The 20,183-nt window shown below is 39.5% G+C and overlaps 1 long non-coding RNA gene across 1 annotated transcript; it reads left to right on the top strand.

Moving 5' to 3' along the window:
• Nucleotides 1-1,091: 1,091 nt before the first annotated feature.
• Nucleotides 1,092-16,785, top strand: LOC144455747 (uncharacterized). Its single transcript, XR_013484470.1, has 4 exons — nucleotides 1,092-3,615; nucleotides 3,776-3,826; nucleotides 12,839-12,926; nucleotides 16,380-16,785. It is a non-coding gene; the product is annotated as an uncharacterized LOC144455747 (long non-coding RNA).
• Nucleotides 16,786-20,183: the final 3,398 nt, after the last annotated feature.

Below are 20,183 nucleotides of genomic sequence, written 5' to 3'. Positions count from 1 at the left end.
ACCTAATACTGACAAAGTCTCATGAGTTATAAATATCATTTTCCATGCAGGAATGTAAATAGTTCAACTTTAATAAGTCTTTTGATTTCTCTTTCCTGTTTACCTCTTCATGTTCCACTTCAGTCTTGTATTTGAAAGTCAGATTTTCTATTCAGCTCTGGTCTTTTCATCAAGCATGCTTGAAAGTCCTCTATTTCACTGAATGATTATTTTTTCACCTGAAGGATTATACTCAGTTTTGCTGGGTAGGTGATTCTTGGTTGTAATCCTATCTCTTTTGCCCTCCGGAATATTATATTCCATACCCTCCAGTCCCTTAATGTAGAAGCTGCTAAATCTTGCTTGAATTGTTTTTTTCTGGCTGCTTGTAATACTTTCTCCTTGACCTGGGAATTCTGGAATTTGGCTACAATATTCCTAAGAGTTTTCCTTTGAGGATCTTTTTCAGGAGGAAATCGGTGGATTCAGTTTCTATTTTGCCCTCTGATTCTAAAACATCAGGGCAGTTTTCCTTGATAATTTCTTGCAAGATGATGTCTAGGCTCTTTTTTTTTTTGATCATAGCTTTCAGATAGTCCAATAATTTTTAAATTCTCTCTGCTGGATCTGTTTTCCAGGGCAGTTGTTTTTCCAATGAGACTTGTCACATTGTTTTCTAATTTTTCATTCTTTTGGATTTGTTTTACAATGTCTTGATTTCTCCTAAAGTCATTAGCTTCCAATCGCTCTATTCTAATTTTTAAGGAAGTATTTTCTTCAGTAATCTTTTGGACTTCCTTTTCCATTTGGCTAATTTTGCCTTTTAGGGCATTCTTATCCCCATTGGCTTTTTGGACCTCTTTTGCCATTTGGGTTAGACTATTTTTTAAGGTGTTATTTTCTTCAGTATTTTTTTGGGTAAAATTGTCATTTTTAAAAATATTGACTTTACCTACACATGAACAGTAAATACTATTTCAATTATTTAGATTTTTATTAATATAAAAAGTGGTTTATGTTTTTGTTCATATAGTTCCTCTGTTGCGGCAGGAATACTTTCTGGTATTTATACTGTCTAATTATTTTAAATGGTCTAAAACAATATTGGATAGTATGGCTGACATGGGGTGTAGTTCACCTGTTTTTCTCTTTTGATTAAATCTATTTTAGCTTTAACTTTATCTGAGATGGTGATTACTACCCCTGTTTTTTATATAATACATTCTACTCCTGACCTTTTTATTTTTTGTGTGTGTATCTCTCACTTTCATAGCATTCCCTGACAGAACGTATTGTTAAATTTGATTTTTTAATATGCTATCAGTTTCTACCCTATAGGTAAATTCACCCCATGCACATTCCAAACTATAATTACTTGTTATTTATTTCCCTCCTTCCTATTTGCCCTCACTGAACTTCTCCCCCTATTCCTATCCCTCCTCTCCTCTCTCCTTTGCTTGTATCCACTGCCTTGCAATCCTATTCTTAAACCTACCCACCCCTCCTAGAATCCTTCCCTTATCCTCTCCCACACCCTATCCTCTTACTTTCATTTCTTTCTGAATTTAGAAGATTTTTATGCCATTCTAGGTATATATATTGTTCCCTCTTTAACCCAGTCCTGATGAGAATAGGGTTTCACCACTACCTGCTGTCCCCTTATCCTTTTTCTCTTCCTACAGTGTTGTTTTTAACCTCACCCCATCATACTTAGCACAGCCCATGACTTTCTTTCAGACTCCCCAAATAAAAATGACAGTCATAAAATAATGTAATATTTTCATATATAAAAAGCAAACAATTTGACCTTATTGTGTCCCTTATAATTAGTCTTTAATGTTTGTGTTTCTCCTGAATGGTGCATGTCAAATTTTCCCTTAAGCTCAGCTGTTTTTGTCATATATACCTGAAAGTCTTTCAGTTAGTTAAATTTCCATTTTTTTTTCCCATTAAGAATTATATTTAACTTTGCTGGCTAAAGTATCTTTGGTCACAACCTCAGTTACTTTGCTCTGTGAAATATGGCATTCCAAGGCCTATGATCCTTCAATGTAGTAGCTGCTAGGTCTTGGGTAATCCTTATTGTAACTCCATCATATTTATATCATTTTTTTTTTGCTTGTTGTTTCCAGCCTTTTCTCCTTCACCTGGGAGCTGTGAAACTTGGCTATAAGTTTTCCTCCTTTGCTATCTTTCAGGTGGTGATCGATGGATTTTTTTCTACTTCTTATTCTAGAACTTCAGGGGAATTTTTCTTAATAATTTCTCTTAATATTGTACCAAGATTCTTTTTTTAATCATAATTTCCATGCAGTATGACCATTCTTATGTTATCTCTCTTTGCTTTGTTCTCCAGATCAGCTGTCTTTCTGGTGAGATGTTTCACATTCTCTTCTGATATTTCATTCTTTTTAATTTTGTTTTGTCTTTCCTTTGTGTCTTAGAATGTCATTAGCTTCCCTTCACCCAATTCTTGTTTTCAAGAAATTGTTTTCTTAAGCTTTTGATTCTCTGTTTCAAGTTGGTTGACTTTCTCTTTACAATTTTCTTGGTTTTCTTGAATTGCTTTTGTTTTTTCCTATTGTTTTCCTCAATCTGTCTTATTTGAATTTTAAGATCCTTTTTAAGTTCTTCCAGGAAACATTTTTGTGCTTTGGAACATTTGGCATTCCTCATTGAAAAAGGAGTAGCTTTTTAAGCTCCATTATCTTCCTCTGAATATGAACTCAGATCTTCTCTGTCCCTATAGTAGCTATCTATGGTTAAGTTCTTTTTCTTTTGTTTGCTCATCAAATATTTTTTGTTTTATTTTTATTATTTAGTAGCTATTTGGTTAATCAAGTTGTAGACCCAAGATATGGGGAAATGATGCCCCAAGACTCTGTTCCTTTTTACTGTTATTTTCTGAAATCTGCCCCAGGCTCAACCTTAGGCTCTTCTCTCCACTCATGAGCTACCACTACAGCCCCTGTCACACTGCTGCACAGATGATCTTACTCCCTGTGCTGTCTTACTGGCTGCAAACTACAGCTGTCCTCTCTGCCCTGGAACAGAAACCAGGGCCTGCAGCCTCCTGCAAGTGCCCATAACTGGCAGGGTCCTGTCCCTTTGCTACTGCACTCACCAAGGGTGTGCTAGTTCTGTCTTCCTCTCAGAAGCAGCCCATCCTAGCACATGTCTGGTAAGCCAGCTGTGCTTAGCATCCCTCAACAGTGGAAGGTCCTTCAGTCTCCTCCTACTCAGCTGTCAGACTCCTACACTATCCTTGATATGAAAGTTTCCCAGCTGACCCAGGGATTTGTTATTGTTGATTCAGCAGAATCGACCTGAAGGTGTTTCCAACCTCTGTCCCTGGGGGTCAAGTCTTTCCTGGGGTATTCTTAGGTTGTGTTAACCAAACAACTGCATTACCTCAAGTTTATTTCTACTGCTCTGAGGCGATATTCTGTCTTTTTTGCGGAGGAATTAGAGAGCTGAAAGTTTTCCTGGGAATGCTGGGAAGATAGGGGAGGATTCTATCATTCTTTATGACATGTCATTTTGTCACCTCAGAGCACAGGACCATCACATTTGAGAATGACCATCACTGACTCCCACAACAATTCTAATCTGGGAGTTTGGCAGCACACTAAGGAGGTGAGTTGTGCTGGAGTACATTGCAGTAGACATTAGATGGGGGAATATGATGGGAGGCTTCAGTGGGGTCTAACCCATTGGCTGCTGGAGTCTGCTAATCTTAGGTTTGCTAGATTTCTCTCCATTGCTTTGAGTAAAGTATAATTTGACTTTATTTCAGACCATTGTATTCCAAGATTCATGGCCACTTGGGATCTCGGGAAGATTACAGGTATTTAAAATTATGAGTTTCAGTAAAGATTACAGGTATTTAGAATTATGAGTTTCAGTAGAAAGAATGAGCTCTGCATGAAGCTACTCAAATTCAATCCAGAGAGTTCCCATCTCAATCATGTACTAGCTCTGTGATCTTGGGGATCCACTTAATAAGCTCCTTGATTTTCAGTTGACTCATCTGTCAAAATGAGATGAAAAGATGCTGTAATTTGTAAATGAAATAGCTATTCCCCTGATGCTCATGCTCTAACTGCCACCTGCCCAATAATTCCTATAGCAGCCTTCCTCTCAGGGGTGGGGAAAGATGTGGCCTTTTTCACACCCTGGCAGAATGACAAAAAAAAATTTCTGCCTAGGTGGGTCTGAGTCTGGGTTCTTTTTCTTTCCTAAGTATAGATAACTGAAATGTGATCCTGGTCAAATTTCTCAACCTTGGAGGCAGGCTTAGGATTTGAGAAGTCCAGGGACACTGGGTCCTTTAGACAGTGCTGATTGGTAGTAGGGAACTTCTGTAGGTCCCACACTTGAAGACAACCACCAAGTGGGAGGGCCAGCCCAACACCTTCTCAGGCTTGTCCCAAAATATAGGCCTCAAGAGAATAGTTTGCAGTTTGCAAAGTGAGATAAAACATCCAATTCCTCTTCCTTCATGTTCTGATATTTAATTCCCACTATCTTGGAAGAGTATAATAGTGTATGTGTTACTGCTATTCCTTGTTCAAGTCTCTTGTCAATGGACACTTGAGAATCTTTTAGGTAAAGGAATCCAGTTGTGGTCTTAGGACTGATTTACATGGTACCTTGAGTAGCTTTTCACATTCCCTATTGGGAAAACCCAAGAAATGAGTCCAACCTAAATTTTAAGTGGATTTCCCTGGGACTCTGGGTGGGGTGTGTGTGAAGAACCAGAGATTGAAGAAAGAGCTTAATTCTTCTACTATGAAGCCAGGTTCTCATGAAACTGACCCTGTGGTCATAGCTGAGAGTGGTCCCTCATTTTAGAGAAGGGTACAACCCATCAGGCTTCTTGGTCCTGGTAGCAGCCATCATTGTTGGACAATGATACTCAAGACCTTGCAGACATTCCAGAGTTTATTCAGAGATGGCTGAAGATTGTCTGTTCATCCACCTTATTAGTATAGTCCCTCTACAATCCTACTATCTGTCCTTGAAGATATCCCTGGATGGCAAATTAATGGGAGATGATTAGCAGCACATAGCTCTTGAATTCTGAATGATCCCTCCTTCTCTCAGGATAAAAGATTTTACTGCTGTGGGTGACTGAGAAAAGGATCCAGATGAAGCCCTGCTTGAGCTGAATCTTAAAGAAAGTCCAGGATCCTGAGAGGTATCAGTTATGAAGTTGAAGATTACAAGGGATGAGGGATAGCCCATGCCCACGTACAGAGAAGGAAGGTAAAGCCTTGTGTGAGTGTCACTAGAATGCTGTCCTTTTGCACCCAGGCAAGCGTCAGGAAGAAGAAAGATGTAAGTGTCTTAACAGGCTTTACTCCTGTGATTATGAGTCAACAGTACTCAGGCCTGAAGAGTCTGTGTAGCACAGAGATACTCCTCTCCAGATTAATTTCTAATATTTATCAGCTAAGGCACTAATGGAATAATGTACTTAGATTTATGAAGACCTGTATTTGAATCTTTCTCTCCCTGAACCTTCATAAACACATGAGATTTCTCAGCCACTGCTTCCTGGACCATCAAGTGGAGCTAATAGGAACACCCACCTTGCCAGGATTGTTGTGAGGGTCAAAAGACCCAATGTAGAATGGTTGCAAATTATACATTTCTGTATATATGTGAGCTCTTGGTCTACTACTTTGCTCACCCTAGCTGGTTAGCTCATGTCCACCGTGACAAGGAATGCTTGGACCTTAACTCCCTCCTAGGTGATTTCTCAGGTCCCTATTCTAGCTCTAACAATCCCTGTTGCTAGAATTTGGGAAAGGGATGATGTATAGAAAGATGCTTCCTGTCACTCCTCCCTCTGACAAGGAGAGATGGCATCATTGCTCTTCTAATAGTCACAGATTGCTATTTTTCCTTTATTCACAAAGAGGACCAAATGACATCCAGAAGGGTGATGTCTTAACTTGCAAGTGAATTGAATTTAAGTGAGGGAGGGCTGTGCTGTCACTAGTCTCACTTTCTCCTCCAGAGCTATATGGGTCCAGTGGCAAGATATAGATCAGGATGGGATGCAGTGGGAGACCTTGAACTTCTTAACCTGATGTCTTTCTGCAGTCTGAGTTTGTCTGAGGCAGCAGGCATCCAATGATTAAGACTAGGTAAGAAATGAGGCAAAAAAAAATGGCCTCTTTTAATTACTTTTAAAAAAATCAATCTGGAAGAGGAAAACCCTCAGAGTTTCTGTCAAGAACAGAAAAGAATTGCTATTTACACTCACTCTGAGCCAACAAGACCCAAACAATGACCAAAAAAGCTTGTACTGGGGCCCATTATTGGCCAATCAGTGAGAGCCAGAGTGATTTGGGTTTAAAGTATAGTGAAGTAGCTCCATTTGAAACCCAATGGCTTTATCAATGATTGGTTTTCCAGGGCTCTATTTCAGGAAATTTATATTCCTTGTAAGGTCATTCCCAGGTCTCAGTTTGTCTGAGGCAAGGTTGGGTAAGAAATAAAGCAAAAGATGGCCTCATTTGCCTATTCAAAAAAAGAAAATAAAATCATTTGGGGAAGGGAAGACCCTCAAGGTTTCCGGCCAGAACAGAAATTATTGCTATTTACACTTATTCTGAGCCATCAAAAGCCAAACAATGAAGAACAGAGGCTTAGGCTGGGCCAATTGTTGGCCATCAATGAGAGCCAGAGTGATTTGGCTTTAAGGTATTGTCAAGAAGCTCCGTTTAAACCCCAATGGACTTTATCAACACCTGGTCACCCAGAGCTCTAGTTTAAGAAATTACTATTCTGGGGAGGCAAAGCCAAGATGGTTGAGTAAAGGCAGTGACTCACCTGAGCTCTCCTTCAAACTCCTCCTAATACCTTTAAAAGATAACTCTAAACAAATTCTAGAGCAGCAGAACCCACAAAAAGATGGAACTAAACAAATTTCCAGCCTAAAACAACTTGGAAGGTCAGCAGTAAAGGTCTGTTACACCAGGCTGAGAGAGGAGCACAGTTCAGAGCCAGCTACACCAGCATACACCCAGCCCTAGCCCCAGCAAAGCTTGAGCAGGCCTCCTGGTGGCTGAATCACTTGCAGCAGTGGTGGTTTCCAGACCTCTCAGCCCACAGACATCAAAGACAATTTAGAAGGTTAACAGGAAAGACGTGTCAGTGAGAGTGGAGCTAGGTCCAGCACAGGTTGCATCAGCACAGACCAGGCCCCAGCAAACTAGCAGCAGGCCTTGGGAGTGACTGAGTGAGCAGTGGCAGTGACAGTGGCAGCAGTAGCAGCTGCTTCCAGGGCTTTTGGCCCATAGACAGTTGTTAGAACAACTGGTCAGAAGCAGATTACAGGGATCTTTTCACCAGCACTGAGGCAGGACCCTGTTGCTTTGCCCATACTCAGATCCAAGTCCTGGATGGAAGTCCCAGGTGAGGAAGAGTACTAGCATAGCAGAGCTTGCAGACAATGTGGAGGGAGACTTTCCTCACAGTTCCAGGGCAGAAAAACATGCCTGTGGTCACTCACAGACCAGAGCACAGGCCAGGACAGTACTAAACACTTCTCCCTAGATAATACCACCTTGAAAAGACTGAAAATTTACAGGTCCCTAGAAGTATCTCTGAAAACAGCTGCACAAACCCCTTGAAACTTGAGAAAGTGTGACCTCGACCCTGGAAGCAGAGCCCTACTTTAACAAAGACTTAAAAGTCAACTAATAAGCTAGGAAAATGAGAAAACAATGGAAAAACTCTGATTATTGGAAGGTACTATGGTGAAAGGGCAGATCAAAACACAACCAGAAGACAACAAAGTCAAAGCTCCTACATCCAAAGCCTCCAAGAAAACTATGAATTGGTCTCAGGCCATGGAAGAGCTCAAAATGGGTTTTGAAAATCAAGCAAGAGAAGTAGAGGAAAAATTGGGAAGAGAAATGACAGTGGTGCAAAAAAAAAATCATGAGAAAAGAGTCAACATCTTGGTAAAGGAGACACAAAAAACATACTGAAGAAAATAACACCTACAAAAACAGACTAGGCCAAATGGCAAAAGAGGTCCAAAAAACCAAAGAGAAGGAGAATGCCTTAAAAAGCAGAATTGTCCAAATGGAAAAGGACATCCAAAAGCTCACCATACAAGACAATGTGAAATATCTCATTGGAAAAAAAAACTGACCTGGAAAATACATCCAGGACAGAGAATTTAAAAATTACTGGACTACCTGAAAGCCATGATTAAAAAAAAAGAGAGAGAGCCTAGACATTGTGTTTCAAGAAATTATCAAAGAAAACTGTCCTTATATTATAAAACCAGAGGCTAAAATAGAAATTGAAAGACTCTACTGATCACCTCCTGAAAGAGATCTCAAAATGAAAACTGCTGGAAATATTATAGACAGATTCCAGAGTTCCCAGGTCAAGAAAAAAATATTACAAGCAGCCAGAAAGAAACAATTCAAGTATGGCAGAGCCACAGTCAGGATACAACAAGATTTAGTTGCTTCTACATTAAAGGATCTGAGGGCTTGGAATATGACATTCTGGAGAGCAAAGGAGCTACAATTACAACCAAGAATCATCTACCCAGCAAAACTGAGTATAATCCTTAAGGCAAAAAATGGATATTCAATGAGATGGAGGACTTTCAAACATTTTTGATGAAAGGACCAGAGCTGAATAGAAAATTTGACTTTCAAATACAAGACTCAAGAGAAGCATAAAAAGGTAAAAAAGAAAGGGAAATCATAAGGGATTTAATAAGTTTAAACTGTTTACATTCCTACATGGGAAGATGATATTTCTAACTCATAAGACTTTTTCTCATTATTAAGATAGTTAGAGAGATTATATATAGAAAGATGGCAAATGTGTGAGTTGAATATGAAGGGATGATGCTAAAAAATAAAATTAAGGTGTGAGAGAGGAGTGTACTGGGAGAAAGAGAAAGGGAGAAGTAGAATGGGATAAATTATCTCACACAAAAGAGGCAAGAAAATGCTTTTGCAGTGGAGGGGAAGAGGGGGGATGAGGGGGAGGAGTGAACCTTGCTCTCATCAGAATTGGCTCAAAGAAAGAATAACATACACACGCAATTGGGTATAGAAATCTATCTTGCTCAAGGGATAAGAGAAGGGGGAAGTGATAGAAGGGAGGGGGAGGGGGTAGTCAGAAGCAAAACACTTTTGAGGAGAGGGACAGGGTGAAAGGAGAAAGAGAATAGAATAAATGTAGGGGTGCAGGGAAATACAGTTAGTAATAGTAAGTGTAAAAAATTTTTTGAACCAAGTTTCTCTCATTTCTCAAACATATAGAAAGCTGAGTCAAATTTATAAAAATAAGAGCCATCCCTAATTGATAAAGGATCAAAAGATATGATCAGTTTTTAAATGAATTAATCAAAGCTATTTATAGCTATTTGAAAAAATACTATAACTCACTATTGATTGGAGAAATGTAAATGAAAACAATTCTGAGGTCCTAACTCATACCTATTAAATTGGCTAATAGGACAGAAAAGGTAAATGACAAATGTTGGAGGGGATGTGGGAAAAATGAGACATTAATGCACTGTTGGTGGAGTTGTGAATTGACTCAACCATTCTGTAGAGCAATTTGGAACTATGCCCAAAGGGCTATAACACCATGCATACCCTTTGACCTAGCAATACCAGTACTAGTTCTATATCCCTAAAGAGATAAAAAACAAAAAGGAAAAGGACCTATATATACAAAATATTTATAGCAGCTGTTTTCTGGGGGTAAAGAATTAGAAATTGAGGGGATGCCCATTGATTGGGGCATGGCTGAACAAGTTGTGGTATGTCATTATGATGGAATAGTACTGTACTATGAGAAATGATGAGCAGGATGTTGTCAGAAAAACCTGGAAAGACTTGCATGAGCTGATACAAAGAGAAATGTACTGTGTACAAAGGAACAGCAATATTGTAAGATGATCAGCCATGAATGACTTAGCTATTCTTAGCAATACAATGATCCAAGGTAACTTTGAAGGACTTACAATGAAAAATGCTATCCATTCCCAGAGAAAGAACTGATGGTGTCTGCATACAGACTGAAGCATACTTTTTTCCAACTTTCTTTACTGTTGAGGGTTTTTGTCTATGTTTTCTTTCACAATGTGACTATTATGAATGTTTTGCATGACTACACATGTGTAACTTATATGGAAGTATTTGCCTTCTCAATGGGGAGGGCAGGATGGGGAGGGAGGAAGGAAGAGAATTTGTAACTCAAAATTTAAAAAATGTATGTTAAAAATTATTTTTACATGTAATTGGGGAAAATAGAATATGAAATAAAAGCTTGTAAAAAAAGAAATTTATATTCCTTTGAGCATAGTACCTACATCTAAGTGTATGATTTCCCATGCAGAAGAAAGGAGGAAGGGTGGAAGGAAGGAAGGAAAGAGCAGAATTGCTGAATTAGAACTGGAACTGCTCAGTGGGGCTACTTCTACTCATAGATTGTTGTTTGTCCTTCCTTCTCAAAAAGGATCAATGACATGGGGATGGTGATATCTTGATTTGCAAATGAATTGGATTTAATCCAGGCAGGGCTGTGTAAAGTCAGTGTCTCCTCAAAAGCTCTCTGGGTCAAGTGGCAAGATATATATCAGGAAGACTAGAGATGGACCCAGATGCAGTGGGAGACCTTGGCCTTTTTAAGCTAAGGTCTTTCCCAGGTTTCAGTTTATCTGAGGCAGCATTCAACCAGCGATTAAATGCTGCATGACCTAAGAGTGAATCCTATTAGCACAATCACCATAGACAGTTCACAACCTTTAGTTGCAATCAAGTTTTGGTGTGCTCAGCAATACTTGGAATAAGGATGGCAATGGATGAAAGGTAGACATTGTTTTGTTTGGTGAAGACATCTGTTCTAAAAGAGATGATTGCAGCATGGCATGATTCCAATCAGTTTGATTCAATTCAAAAACATTCATTGAGCAGTTGCTATGTACTAGATACTAAGGGAGATGGCCTGAGACTCCATTTTATCAAATCAACCTGACTTCCTGAAACACCTACCACGTGTTCCCCTTGGCATGTTCTCCACCCTTCTTCTAACATCATATGTTTAGAAAATGGCATCTTAACCCCACCCAGAGGTGGAGAAACTAGTGTTCATGAATCTATTAAGCACATAAACTCTGAGTGAATCTTAACCTTTGTCCTACTTCCAGCTGTTCCCAACCACAATACCAGTTTCACCTGATTTTAGCAGTTTCTTGAAGCTCCTTGGCCAGAGTTATTTCCTCATATGGAAATATAATCGTTTCTTACTTCTCATATTATCTTACCCTACAGGAAAATAGGAAAGAAGTGGATAAAAGATGAGGAGATGATAGAAGGGAGGGCAGATTGGGGGAGGGGGTAATCAGAAGGAAACACTTTTGAGGAGGGACAGGGTCAAAGGAGAGAACAGAAGAAACAGGGGGTGGGAGAGGATGGAGGTTTTCACATGACTATTATGGAAGTATGTTGCATGACTACACATGTATAACATATGAAATTGCTTGCCTTCTCAATGAGGGTGGGTGGGGAGGAGGAAGGGAGAGAATTTGGAGCTCAAAGTTTTAAAAACGAAGGCTAAAAATTGTTTTTACATGTAACTGGGAAGTCAGATATACAGGCAATGGGTTATAGAAATCTATCTGGCCCTATAGAAGGGTAGAAGGTAAAAGGGGATAAGAGAAGGGGGACGGTCCTTGATAGAAGGGAGAGCTGATTGGGGGAAGGGTATTCAGAATGCAAGCTGTCTTGGAGTAGGGGAGGGCAGAGATGAGGAGAAAATTTGGAACTCAAAATCTTGTGGAAGTGAATGTTGAAAACCAAAAATAAGTTAATTAAGAAATGTTTTAGGGTCAGTGAGATGGTACAGTGGATAGAGCACTGGTCCTGGAGTCAGGAAGACCCGAGTTCAAATCTGGCCTCAGACCAAACACTTGACACTTACTAGCTGTGTAACCTTGGGTGAGTCACTTAACCCCAGTTGCCTAAAAATTAAAAAAAAAATTAGAAATTTAAGAAATGTTTTGTTTCCTTGTTTCCTCCATACCAAATATGTAAGGTAAATTTTAGGAAATCAAAAGGAAAAAGTAGACCAAGAAAATATTGACCTGAAAGTTGGTTAAAGAGGCAATAAGCTAAGTGAAAAGTAAATTCATGTTGTTTATTCCCTTAAGTTAGTGACATGTACGTGGAGCCAGAGCTTTATCTCTGACTGAATCAAGCAATTTTAGAAGGACATTTAAACCCTGACTCAGGATGTCTGTGTTACTCAGATTTATGGTCTCCATATATGTTTAACCATAGCATGAAAAAGGAATGTTTTTAATTGAATAGGTTATAAATACAATAAGATAGGAGAATGTGAAAGTGTAAATTATAGATCCAGGGTATCTGTGTTTCCTTTACCATGATAATCATTTGAGATCAATTGAGCCCCAATAAGGGCCAAAAATCTGAATTAATCTTTTCTTCCTGAATGAGCTAAGAATGCCCCTTCCTGTGTCAACAGCTAAAGCTGATCAAGAGCATTCTTCTGTTTATGACCACTAAGGTGCCTTTAACCCAGACTCTACCTTGAATGATGGGACTTTTCTTACCTTGATATTCTATAGTGGTAAAGGAAACTCAGATATCCTGGATCTGACATTTGCCTATCAATTAACACAGACAGCCTGAGTCAGGGTTTAAATGTCCTGCTAAAATTGCTTGATTCAGGCAGAGTTAAACCTCTGGCTCCATGTAACATGTTACATGCTGCTAACTTAAGACAATAAAACAATATGAATTTACTTATCAGCTAGCTTGTTGTCTCTTTAACCAACTTTCAGGTTGACAGTAATGGTGCCCTGAGACTTCGGATGGCACTGAAGTAATGGCAGAAAACAACAGCCCACCTCAGCAGTGCTAGTGGCTCAGGTACCTCAGGATCTGTTTTTTCTTGGAGTCCTAAACTTGATGGGGTTGGGTAAGTTTATCCTATTCCTAGCTTCTATGGACCTCCCACTACTTTGGTTGAAGTCTGAAAGAAATTCCCTTTAAGTTAGCTCTGGGGTTGGGGATCAAGTCAAAGTTTAGAAACTCTGGCTACTATATCACTTAGGTCCCCTCTGGTAAGGCTCGATCTAGGGAAATTGGCTATGGGTCAGTCAGAAACTAAAACTACAAATTTGGCTAACAAGAGCACTGCCTCTTATATGTCAAGCCATTGCCAATCTGGTAATTACAAATACTGCCAGTGATGATGTCAGTTAACTAAAGATAACCCCAAATTATGTTGGCCACAACAGGGGTTCTTTTAACCAATCAAAGTTACTTTATCTTAAAACCAAATTAAGTTTAAAGGCCAACAAAACATCTAGCCAGGAGTGGGAATGCTTTCATCATTGGGCTGAGATAGCCCAGGGAGAAGGAAAGGCAGAAGCCTCTTCCCTTAAGGCCCACAAAGTTGCTTCAGCACTCTTTCCCAGGCTCAGAATAATCTCCTTCTCCTTCCCCTTTTCCCTTGAAGGCTATGGTCCTGAAGGGGACTCAGAAGTTAACTTCATTGGGACTTGCCCCTTTAAATCTGCAGCCTCAGGGACACTCTGAGTTAGGCTCACTATCAGGTCTTGGATCCTTGCAAATTCTCCAAGCTCGGCCTCCCCCTACCTCAGAATAACAATAAATGGCCAATTCATGTTGGAGTTTTTCTAACAAGCCTTCTAATTTCCTCTCTCTTTGTCATGAAGTGCTCGCTATGTCACTATGTTTGTATTGTATTTGTCCTGTCAATTTGTCCTGTCTGGTTTGTGTCTCTGTATCTCTACCTTGTAAGATTTTAAAGGCAGCCAGAGACTTCTAAGGGCTGCAGCTAGGAAAATAACAAACCTGTAAAACTCCTTTCCTTGTGAGTTCAGGCCTGGCCAGCCTAGACTTACAGTGAAAAGTGAGATACAGCTAAAGACATCTTAGCAGATTCTGGAGGTTTTGAGATTAATAATTAAGAAATTGGGAAATTGATCATTTTGAGATTGTTGGAGAAAACTTCTGAGACTGGGGGTAATTCCAGGAGCTCACCTTCTGCTAAAACACCTCCTCCCAATCCTGATTCCTCAGCACTCCTTCCCTAGAGATAAGTATCTTGTTAAGGGGATTGTAAAAGAAAAGAGAATACTGGAGAATGTAGGGAAAACTTAGATCAGCCTTCCCCATCTGGCAAAAGGAGGAGAGGGGCAGCTATTACAGACTAGCAGTGGCCTTAATGGCTCTGTGCCCCTGAGCACCTTGCAGCCCACCCTTTTAAGCAAGGCCTGGGATTAATATCCAGGTTCAATACATTCTGCCCATCCTGCATCAGCACCTGCAAAAGGCACCAGCCTCAGTAAATTCTGCAACTGTGGGAAGGGGAGAGATAGATGAGTCAGATTCTTTAAACCCTATTACCAAGAGTGATCACTTCTGGGAAGGCCCTGGCATCAGCCACCAGAGCCCCTGGTGATAGCGTTATGAGCTGAGAAGCCAACTTCTGCTCTTGGTAAGCCCCAAGCTCTGTTTCAGTTTTGGAATTTATAGCAAGTTATTTTATCTCTGTTTGCTCTGTTTCCTGATTTGTAAAGGGAAAAGTAATAATGATTGTTGTTATGGGATCAAAATGATATAATGATTGTAAAGTGCTTAAAACAATGACTGACATGTTAGAGGACATTATTATCTAATTTAACATAATTGTCCCATGCCTGATAACTTTGAAGTGCTTTTTAAATACCAAAAGTAATAAGATCAATAATTTCTATATGTGATAATCTGGAAATGCAACTGATGTCTTCTGAAGTTTATTGTTTGTATTGTTGCTATGTTCCTAAATTGTATTGTATTTCTAAAACTCTCTTAGATTGTAAAATTTGAGAGACCATCATATTGTGAGGTAGAAATGGTGCAGATGGATTAGTCTTTTAAAGGGATGTGATAAAATTTGATAATTTGAAAACTGTTAATATTTAATGAGGTATATTTGGTTATAAGCAGGTAATTAATTGGTTCTATTTCAAGTTTTAAATACATAATAATTGCTTATGGCATGGCTATATTTCTAAATTTTTTTATGGTGTAATCTGGTAAATGAATTGTATCAGCTGTGTTGTTGAAAAAGCAGTTTCTCTTATAATCTAGGGATGTTAGATCAAGAATTGTATCTCCTCCCCCCCCCCCAAAATTGGGGAGAATGAACAGGTTAGAAATAAACTTCCAATGGGCAGCTAGGTGGCACAGTAGATAGAGCACTGGCCCTGGATTCAGGAGGACCTGAGTTCAAATCTGGTCTCAGACACATAACACTTTCTAGCTGTGTAACCCTGGGCAAGTCACTTAACCCCATTGCGTAGCCAAAAAAAAAAAGAATAAACTTCCAAGTATTATTTACCTTTAAGAATAAGTTTCACCTAAAATTCTTATCAACTCTATGCAAAAGTTTCCTGTGTTGTGAAATTCCTGAGTAAAATGAGAATTCTTGGGATATGTTAATTTGAGAGATTTATGGACTACCACATTCACTATCTAGGTGAGATTCCAGAATGTAATTATTTATCCTAATTTCTAGTGATATATTTAAAGACAAGGAAAAAATACACTGAGTAAATTTTTAATGGCTTGATAATATTTGTTTATTGATAAGGCTAATTTAATTAGGTATGTTCTTCATGCATTATAAAAACTGAATTTCTTCTCCATTACAAACATCTTTTTGACTAAGGAACTTTGTGATATCTAGGAATTCTGTTATAGTACTTTGGGAAGTTATTTATGTTACTTAAGGATATTTTATGCCAACTTAGTGATGTGGGGACAGAGAGCCCTAGGATTAAAAATAATATTAAGGGTGACTTTCCCAGGCCCCCTGAGGGTTTGAGGCTTATTCTGTAGCCCATCCTGTACCAAAAGAATTGCCTTTGTTTCCCTTACCCTGTGTTCCTTATCCTATCATTTATCTTTCTCATCCTGTGTCACCACAATTTTTCCTAATCTTGACAACCACCTTCCTCACCTTGTTTGTTCTTATCCTGTCCCTAATCTCCAGCTCCCATATGAAACTCCAAAAGTACATCATCTTCCTACAGGCTGTGTAGTTTTCTCTCTTTATAAGCCTGGGTCTTTTCCTATATCATCGCCCTTTGTTTAGCTCCTTGCTAACCTCAGGCCCATAAATAAAGCTCCCAATGGCTACAGAGAAGGTCTAAGTGAATTCTTTCATACCTAAGCCAGCTCTCCCAACTCCAAACTTCAGCATAAAATGGTGCCGAAACCTGGGAGTTCAAATATCAGTTAGACTCTGCTGATCTTTTCCTGGCCACTGGCATAAAAGGTAAGTGCCCTTTTCTTTGTTCTCTTCCCCAGACCTTTTCTGCTCCTGCTGTCTTCCTGGCTGAGAGACCCCTGGAGTGCCCAGACACTGCCAGCAAGCCTGAAGCTCCACTGACTTCTGGGCGATCAGTTGAACTATTGACCCTCGCACAAGGGGATGCCCTTGGGCTGGGTCGGTCACATTTTTTTCCTCTCAAGTGTCTTGGGACGCTAAGACAAGTGGGAGGCTGCTAGGACACTGTTAGGATGGGAAATTCAGGGAAGGAGATCTTAGAAAAGTGCTACTGTTCCTTTGTAACACAGCCTGACTTCAATGTAATCTAGAAACATGATTTGTAAAGAGGATTTCTAAACAAGACAAGCTTAGTAAGAAATGTGATCTCCAAAACTTAAATAAAAGGCACCTTGCTCTGTTTGAACAGACTTTTATTCCCCTGCACCTTAGTTTACCCTGTGTTGTTCCTTCCCCTTCCCTATGGGTTGTTGGGGAGGCGGGTAGGAGGGCCTTCGTGCCTGGTTTTCTTTGGGGGTCCCTGTGCCCTAGTTTCAAGGTCTCATTGTCTATCACACACAGCAAAATTCCCAGGAGGATGGGAATGGAGAGCTGGAAGGCTTAAGGCTTATCTGATAAATCTCAAAGGTAAAAGAGACAAGGAACTACAGCTCCTCTCCAGCCAAGACTGGAAGGTATGTAAGCCTCCTCTCTCTCCCTATTCCTTTTCTCACCCTGTAGTTGGTGATGCAGTTTAGAGGTTCAGGGGTGCTGGGACCCCAAAATCACAACACATGGGTCCTGCCTGAAAGAATTCAACCCAAGCCTTCTTTCAGCCAAAGACAAGGTTTATTAGAACATCCATCATATTGGGCAGACTCTTAAGAAGTCTGAACATTAGTAAGCTATTGGCTAGATTTTAAGAATCTAAACAGTGGCTAGATTTTAGCAATCTGAGCAGTGGCTAGATTTTAGGAATCCAAGCATTTAATGGAGACAAGGTGGACCTTATATACAGAAACACTGTGGGAGGGACCTAGGAGTGGCCAGTAAGTTTTGGGTGAACAGAACTCCTGGGACCTGGACCTCCAAGGCCAAGGGAGAATGGAGCCTAGCTAGGATTAAGGGTGGCAAATGGCCAGGGGCCATACATAGGGAGGTAAAACAAAGGAAGGATAGGCTAGGTTAAAGTATTGGGAGATTGGGTGTAGCTACAATGAAAGGCCAGTTGATGGGATTATAGCCTCAGGCAAATGCCAGAGATTTGGCCAAGTGGGAAAGTCCAGGGTTTTTCCTTTCTGGGGTCTAGATCCCAACCCCATAACCGGAGTGGCTCTCCAAGCACCTAGGAAGGGTCAGGCCTCACCAAATAGGTCAGACAGCTACAAGGCTGTCTCACACTCAGTCTGACCTCTCAGGCTCCTGGTCCAGTGGTTAGACACCATGGACCTTGGCACACTTTCGTCAGCATAGAGGACAGAATCCCTATCCAGAAGCATATGCCCAATTCTGTCATTTCTCTCCTAGATAGGGAATTGGGAAAATTGCAATTACTCCCTTCCCTCTACACCTGGAGACTCCTGGGAACTCCAGCTCATGAAGTAAAAGGTTATTTGGAGCTGGAAATTGTCACCATGTGTCTTTTTAAAAAAAGTGTATTTATGGCTAATAATCTTTTCTTTTAAAATGCTAAGAGTATTGGGCCTTAGAAATTAAAATGTTACCATTAGTGATTATGAATCCACATCTTATTTGCTCATCCAACTAAATTTAAGGTCACCTGATTGGTAATTGACTGGTTCTGTGCCAAGCTTTACATACATGATAATTGCTTGTTATATTTCTAAATTTTCTTGTATAGTGTAATTTGGCTAACAATTGTATTACCTGTGTTGTTAGAAAAGCAATTTCTCTTATAATCTAGATGTCGTTAGATCAAGAATTGTACTGACAGATTGTGAGGTTGTTAACTAAGACACGGGTTTTTGGAACTATCTAGTCATAATTTTTATCAACTCTGTGCAAAGTCTTCTATAGTGGAATTCCTATTGAGCAAATTTTCAAATGCCTGGTGTTAACCTGAAAATTTGGTTAAAGAAGACAAACAAATTAGGTGATACATGATTATATAGTTTATTCCCTTTTAGCTAGCAAATCATGTTAACATGGAAGCCAGAATGTGATTCTGACTCTGAGATTAAGCAAAATGAGAGGGGTTTTATACAGTTTAGAATGATCAGACTCAAGATGTCTGTGTTACAAAAAAAAAGGTATAGCCTCCATATGTTTCCTAACATACAACATAAAAAAAAGGAAGTTACCTAATTGCATAGATTGTAAATACAATAGAAGAATGTCAAAGTATCAATCAAAATTATAGATCCGGGATATGTGTTTCCTCTACATAATATATGTCTATAGGATACAAAACAAGGAAAAGTCTCATTAATCAAGAGAGTGTTTGGCCCCAGACATCCTGGGCTCAGTGATGACGAACAGGAAGAATGTTAGTGAGCTCCCTTTGGTCCTGAAATTTGCTGACACAAGAAGGGGTGTTTTTAGTTCACTCAGAGAGAAAAAATTAATTCAGGTTTTTGGCCCTTATTGGGGCTCAATTGATCTCAAATGATTATCATTGGTAAACTTTGTTATTGTGATAAGGCTAACTTAATTGAGTATGTTCTTGCCTTAGGGAAAAAAACCCTGAAATTTCCCAAGATAAACACTTTTTGGTACTTACGAATTTATGATTATTGTGAATTTTGGTTTTACGGCACTTTGGGGATTCGTGATAACTTAAAATACATTTTACACCAACTCGGTTTTGATAAATTCCAAAATGTAAGGTTTCCAGTTAATTTATTTCATGAAAGTTTAGTAATTATTCCTTCTGACATCAGGATAAACTGTAAGCTTATTTTTTAAGAAAGGGAAATACTTTTTACAAAGTAATGTTTCACAAACTCTTTTCGTGTGATTTTTAGAAGGCCTACTAAATTTCCTTTTGCAAGCTAATTTGTTGCAGTAATTTGATACCGATAACAATTATGTCCAAATCTACTGTGAATTTTCTACGTTTCATTCCTAGGTTGGTTGTGTCCTTGGATCTGGTGCTTTCAGAGAAACAGAGTCAATGGTTCGTGCTTCAGGTACTGTAAGAAAGGGCACTGGCCTTAAGAATGTAGGTCTGAAAGTTCAATGCCCCACTGTAAGTTTTTAAGGGGTGGACATAGAAGTGAAAAAGTTAGGACAGCTAAAACATTTTTGCAGATTCTGGAAGTTTTGAGATTGATCATTAAGGAGTTTCTAAACACCTTTTTATAAAATCCCTCATTCTCTTCCTCCACTCCCTCTCCCTGAGCCTAGAAGGTTTCTCAGTGTGGAGATTCCAAACAGCCTGAGGTTTTTCTGTTAACCCCTTTCATCCCAGATCAGATTAGGAGGAGAGTGTTTCACCCTTCCACTCCTGCCTACGAATTCACCTTCCCCTACCTGGCTATGGGAAGGAGGGGGAGGGGAGCAGCTACAGCCTGGAAGTATCTTCCAGCACACAACCATGGGGAGAGAGTGAAAGGGTCAAGGTAAAGAAGCTAGTCTGCATCTGTACTTGGTAAGCCAGCCTATCCTTCTATCAATAATATGTATATGATCTGGAAATGTGATTGTTGTCATCTGAAGTTTATTGTTTTGTGTTACAGCTAAAACACTTTAGTTATCACTTATGAAAATTGTATGATTGTTGGTTGTTGTTTTGATGCTAAAACCTAAAACTGGTAATTGATTACTATGTATGTGTGGAAAGAAGCAGTCCTCAGGGCTAGTCAAAAAGCACAGCCCCCAGCAGC

The sequence above is a fragment of the Phascolarctos cinereus genome, unplaced genomic scaffold (genome assembly GCF_003287225.1).
Source record: "Phascolarctos cinereus isolate Bilbo 61053 unplaced genomic scaffold, phaCin_HiC Scaffold_2;HRSCAF=192, whole genome shotgun sequence".
In the NCBI taxonomy this organism is placed as follows: domain Eukaryota; kingdom Metazoa; phylum Chordata; class Mammalia; order Diprotodontia; family Phascolarctidae; genus Phascolarctos; species Phascolarctos cinereus.
This window is presented reverse-complemented; position numbering and strand designations above follow the sequence as displayed.